Source organism: Rutidosis leptorrhynchoides, chromosome 10 (assembly GCF_046630445.1).
Source record: "Rutidosis leptorrhynchoides isolate AG116_Rl617_1_P2 chromosome 10, CSIRO_AGI_Rlap_v1, whole genome shotgun sequence".
Classification (NCBI taxonomy): domain Eukaryota; kingdom Viridiplantae; phylum Streptophyta; class Magnoliopsida; order Asterales; family Asteraceae; genus Rutidosis; species Rutidosis leptorrhynchoides.
In genome coordinates this window covers 268,667,198-268,673,862 of record NC_092342.1, presented here as the reverse complement: position 1 = coordinate 268,673,862, position 6,665 = coordinate 268,667,198, and the positions used below count along the sequence as shown (strand labels likewise).

The window sequence follows — 6,665 nt, the reverse complement described above, 5'->3', positions numbered from 1 at the left end:
GTGTCGACATGATAGGTCGAAACATTGTATACGTGTCTATGGTATCTCAAGATTACATAATATACAATACAAGTTGATTAAGTTATGGTTGGAATAGATTTGTTACCAATTTTCACGTAGCTAAAATGAGAAAAATTATCCAATCTTGTTTTACCCATAACTTCTTCATTTTAAATCCGTTTTGAGTGAATCAAATTGCTATGGTTTCATATTGAACTCTATTTTATGAATCTAAACAGAAAAAGTATAGGTTTATAGGCGGAAAAATAAGTTACAAGTCATTTTTGTAAAGATAGTCATTTCAGTCGAAAGAACGACGTCTAGATGACCATTTTAGAAAACATACTTCCACTTTGAGTTTAACCATAATTTTTGGATATAGTTTCATGTTCATAATAAAAATCATTTTCCCAGAATAACAACTTTTAAATCAAAGTTTATCATAGTTTTTAATTAACTAACCCAAAACAGCCCGCGATTTTACTACGACGGCGTAAATCCGGTTTTACGGTGTTTTTCGTGTTTCCAGGTTTTAAATCATTAAGTTAGCATATCATATAGATATAGAACACGTGTTTAGTTGATTTTAAAAGTCAAGTTTGAAGGATTAACTTTTATTTGCGAACAAGTTTAGAATTAACTAAACTATGTTCTAGTGATTACAAGTTTAAACTTCGAATAAGATAGCTTTATATGTATGAATCGAATGATGTTATGAACATCATTACTACCTCAAGTTCCTTGGATAAACCTACTAGAAATGAGAAAAATAAATCTAGCTTCAAAGGATCCTTGGATGGCTTGAAAGTTCTTGAAGCAGAATCATGACACGAAAACAATTTCAAGTAAGATTTCCACTCGAAATAAGATTGTTATAGTTATAGAAATTGAATTAAAGTTTGAATATGATTATTACCTTGTATTAGAAAGATAACCTACTGTAAGTAATAAATGTTTCTTGATCTTGGATGATTACTTGGAATGGATTTAGAAAACTTGGAAGTAAACTTGCAATCTTGGAAGTATTCTTGATTTTATGAAACTAGAACTTTTGGAATTTATGAAGAACACTTAGAACTTGAAGATAGAACTTGAGAGAGATCAATTAGATGAAGAAAATTGAAGAATGAAAGTGTTTGTAGGTGTTTTTAGTAGTTGGTGTATGGATTAGATATAAAGGATATGTAATTTTGTTTTCATGTAAATAAGTCATGAATGATTACTCATATTTTTGTAATTTTATGAGATATTTCATGCTAGTTGCCAAATGATGGTTCCCACATGTGTTAGGTAACTCACATAGGCTGCTAAGAGCTGATCATTGGAGTGTATATACCAATAGTACATACATCTAAAAGCTGTGTATTGTACGAGTACGAATACGGGTGCATACGAGTAGAATTGTTGATGAAACTGAACGATGATGTAATTGTAAGCATTTTTGTTAAGTAGAAGTATTTTGATAAGTGTCTTGAAGTCTTTCAAAAGTGTATGAATACATATTAAAACACTACATGTATATACATTTTAACTGAGTCGTTAAGTCATCGTTAGACGTTACATGTAAATGTTGTTTTGAAACCTTTAGGTTAACGATCTTGTTTAATGTTGTTAACCCATTGTTTATTATAACAAATGAGATGTTAAATTGTTATATTATCATGATATTATGATATATAATATATCTTAGTATGATATATATACAGTTAAATGTCGTTACAACGATAATCGTTACATATATGTCTCGTTTCGAAATCATTAAGTTAGTAGTCTTATTTTTACATATGTATTTCATTATTAATACACTTAATAATATATTTACTTATCATTTAATATAATTAACCAAGTGTATCAATATCTTAATATGATTCATATGTACCTAGTAAGAGGTTGTTATAACGATAATCGTTATATATATCGTTTTCGAGTTTCTTAAATTAATAGTCTCATTTTTATGTATATAACTCATTGTTAAAATACCTAATGAGATACATACTTATAATAAAATCATGTTAACTATATATATAACCATATATATGTCATCGTATAGTTTTTACAAGTTTTAACGTTCGTGAATCACCGGTCAACTTGGGTGGTCAATTGTCTATATGAAACCTATTTCAATTAATCAAGTCTTAACATGTTTGATTGCTTAACATGTTGGAAACACTTAATCATGTAAATAACAATTTCATTTAATATACATATAAACATGGAAAAGTTCGGGTCACTACAATTATTATAGAAATGAGTACCCCGATCACTTATTAAAGCTTTCGGTGTTCCAAACCTTGTAAAAAGACGTTTTAAAAAGTTGACTACAACTCGTGCATCGTTAGTTGGGAGAGCTTGTACTTCCGCCCATTTAGATACATAATCAATGGCAACGAGAATGTAGAGATTATTATGAGATTTTAGAAATGGACCCATAAAGTCAATACCCCAAATGTCAAATACTTCACATACTTGAATGACATTTTGTGGAATTTCATCACGTTGACTTATTTTTCCGGCCCTTTGACAAGCATCACAGGATTTGCAAAGGAGGTGTGCGTCTTTGAAAATTGTAGGCCAATAGAATCCAGCATCGTAAACTTTTCTTGTTGTGAGTTGAGGCCCATAATGCCCTCCTGTTGGTCCTGTGTGACAATGGTTTAAGATTTGACTAGCATCATCTCCGAATACACATCGGCGTATTATTCCATCGGGACAACTTTTAAACAAATGTGGATCTTCCAAGAAATAGTGTTTTATATTACTAAAGAATTTTTTTCGTTTTTGGTACGATAATCCTTTTTCAAGGAATCCACATACTAAGTAGTTTGCATAGTCTGCAAACCATGGAATTTCATTATAATCTATCTTCAATAGATATTCATCAGAAAAGTTGTCTTGTATGGCCGATTCATTTAGAACTTCTAATTCAGGATTTTCAAGACGAGAAAGATGATCAGCGGCGAGATTTTCTGCTCCCTTTTTATCTCGGATTTCAATATCAAACTCTTGTAAGAGTAAGATCCAACGGATTAATCTTGGTTTGGCATCTTGTTTCAAAAATAGGTATCTAAGAGCAGAATGGTCGGTATAGACCACCGTTTTAGCTAGAACGAGATATGAACGAAATTTGTCAAAAGCAAAGACAATAGCAAGGAGTTCTTTTTCAGTAGTTGTGTAATTCGTTTATGCTCCTTGTAACATCTTACTAGCATAATATATAGGTTGAAATCGTTTTTCAATTCTTTGTCCTAAAACGGCTCCCATTGCAAAATCACTTGCATCACACATAAGTTCGAATGGGAGATTCCAATTTGGAGTTATCATGATCGGCGCATTAGTGAGTTTTTCTTTAAGAATATTAAAAGTTTTGATACATTCATCTTAAAAGATGAATGGAGCATCCTTTTCTAGGAGTTTATTCATAGGAGTGGTAATTTTAGAAAAATCTTTTATGAAACGTCGGTAAAAACCGGCATGCCCTAGAAAACTCCTAACTCCTCTAACATTGGTGGGATGTGGAAGTTTAGCAATTACATCTACTTTAGCTCTATCCACTTCAATTCCTTCCTTTGAAATTTTATGACCAAGAACGATGCCTTCTTTAACCATGAAATGGCATTTCTCCCAATTAAGTACTAGATTTGATTGTTCGCATCTAATAAGCATTCGTTCAAGATTAACTATACATGATTCAAAAGTATCACCGAAGACTGAAAAGTCATCCATGAAAACTTCCATGCATTCTTCTATCATATCGTGAAAAATCGCCATCATGCACCTTTGAAAGGTTGCAGGGGCGTTGCAAAGTCCAAATGGCATGCGTTTGTTAGCAAAAGTACCACAAGGGCATGTGAACGTGGTTTTCTCTTGGTCCTCGGGTGCTATTGGAATTTGAAAATATCCGGAAAAACCATCAAAAAAACAATAGTAACTATTTCCGGCTAATCTTTTCAACATTTGATCAATGAAAGGTAAGGGAAAGTGATCTTTTCTGGTGGCGTCATTTAATTTTCTATAATCAATACAAACACGCCATCCTGTTACAGTCCTAGTAGGAATAAGCTCATTTTTTTCATTTGTGATGAAAGTCATGCCACCCTTCTTAGGTACGCATTGAACTGGGCTTACCCATGGACTATCAGAGATTGAATAAATTAAACCTGCATCAAGCAGTTTAATAATTTCTTTCTTAACAACATCTTGCATATTAGGATTTAGTCTTCGTTGGCGTTGCACATAAGTTTTATGACCTTCTTCCATAAGGATTTTATGTGTGCAATACGAAGGACTTATTCCTTTAATATCATGAATCTTCCATGCAATAGCTGGTTTATGAGCTTTTAGCACAGAAATGAGTTTAGATTTTTCATTTTCAGTAAGAGAAGATGATATTATTACAGGTAATTCAGACTTACCATGTAAATAAGCATATTCCAAATGGTTTGGAAGTGGCTTTATCTCTAATGTCGGTGGTTCTTCTATCGATGATTTGTATCGATATCTGTCTTCTTCTTTTAACATTTGAATTTCTTCTGTTGTTGGTTCATATCCATTAGCCATTAGTGTAGCTAACATTTCAGTTTCATCAATTGGTTCAGTTCCTTCTCCTAAAGAACATTCTCCTGTTCCTTGTAATTCTTGAAATTCTTCTAACAATTCTGCATGTGAATCTATAGTTTGAATATAATAACATGTATCATCTTCAGATTGCGGTTGTTGCATGGCTCTATCAACTGAAAAGGTAACACTCTCATCCTCTATACTTAGGGTCAGTTTCTTACCAAACACGTCTATTATTGCTTTAGCCGTGTTTAAGAATGGTCTTCCTAATATGAGAGGAACTTGAGAATCTTCTTCCATGTCCAGAATAACAAAATCTACTGGAAATACTAAAGTACCAACTTTAACTAGCATGTTTTCCATTATCCCTCTAGGATATTTTACTGATCGATCGGCTAGTTGCATGCTTATTCATGTTGGTTTTAATTCTCTAAGGTCTAGTTTAGTGTATAGTGAATACGGCATTAAATTTATACTAGCACCTAAATCTGCCAATGCTTCTATTGAACTAAGACTACCCAGAAAACATGGAATTGTGAAACTTCCTGGATCAGAGAGTTTTTCTGGTATCTTATTCAACAGCACTGCTGAAAAATTAGCATTCATAGTAACGGCCGAGAGTTCTTCCATTTTCTTTCTATTTGTGATTAGATCTTTCAGAAATTTAGCATATCTAGGCATTCCTAAAATCACATCAATGAAAGGAAGATTGACATTTATTTGTTTAAACATATCCAAGAATTTGGATTGCTCGGCTTCAAGTCTCTCTTTTCTCATTTTACTCGGGTAAGGAAGTGGTGGTTGGTATGGTTTAACATAAGGTTTAGCCTTAACTGTGTTATCTTCATTAACCTTTTCAACTACCGGTTCTTTTTCCTTATCTTGTTCAGATTGTGGTTCTTGTGGAGTAGGAATAGCTTCATCAGAAATTACAGGCATTTCAGGTGGTTTAAGTGTAATACCACTTCTTGTGGTAATGGCTTTAGCTGTTTCATTCTGGGGGTTAGCATTTGTATCACTTGGTAGACTTCCCGGTTTTCTTTCACCTATTAACCTTGCTAGGTTACTTACTTATTGTTCCAAATTTTGAATAGAAGCTTGTTGATTTCTAAATGCTTGAGCATTTTGTTCATTGGTTTGTTTTTGCGATGTGAAAAATTGAGTTTGAGATTCAACTAGCTTCGACATCATATCTTCTAAATTTGGCTTTTTATCATCGGTTTGTGGTGGTTTGTTTTGAAAAATAGGTCTTTGCTGATTGTAAGTATTATTGGATACTTGTTGATTACTAGGACCTTATTGATTGTTGTATGGAACATTTCGGTTATAATTCTAGTTTTAATTGTAGTTTGGTCTTGGCGGTTGATAATTATTCTGATAATTATTTCCAGGCCTTTGGTTTATGTATGAAACATTCTCTCTTTGCTCCATTGTTAGTTCAATACTGAGACAATCTTTTGTTAAATGTGGTCCTCCACACTGCTCACAACTAATTCTTATTGAGTGAATATCTTTAGTCATCTTTTCTATTCGTCTCTCGACAGCATCTATCTTTGTGGAAATGGAATCTAAGTCATGGCTAGAATCGGCTCTAGCTGCTTTAGATGATCTAACGATATCTTTTTCTTGGTGCCACTCATGTGAGTGGGAAGCAGAGTTATCAATAATTTTGTAAGCATCAGTTGCGGTTTTCTTCATAATGGAACCACCAGCTGCTATATCGATGTCTTTCCTTGTAGTGATGTCGCATCCTTGGTAGAATATTTGTACTATTTGACAAGTGTCTAAACCATGTTGCGGACATCCTCTCAATAACTTTTCAAATCTTGTCCACGCTTCATATAAAGTTTCATTTGACTTTTGTGTGAACGTAACAATTTCTCCTTGAAGTCTTACGGTTTTAGATGCCGGAAAGAATTGTTTAAGAAATTTTTCAACTAAAACATCCCATGTATCAATCGCCCCTTCAGGTAACGATTTCAACCAATCTTTGGCTTCTCCCTTTAAAGTCCAGGGAAATAACATGAGATATATCTGTTCATCCTCCATTTCTCGGATTTTAAATAGTGTACAGATCCAATTAAAGGTACGAAGATGTTCATTTGGAT

At 33.1% G+C, this 6,665-nt stretch overlaps 1 non-coding gene across 1 annotated transcript; it reads left to right on the top strand.

Moving 5' to 3' along the window:
• Positions 1-6,343: 6,343 nt before the first annotated feature.
• Positions 6,344-6,450, top strand: LOC139873941 (small nucleolar RNA R71). The gene has a single exon (XR_011767651.1). It is a non-coding gene; the product is annotated as a small nucleolar RNA R71 (small nucleolar RNA).
• The last annotated feature ends 215 nt before the right edge of the window (positions 6,451-6,665 follow it).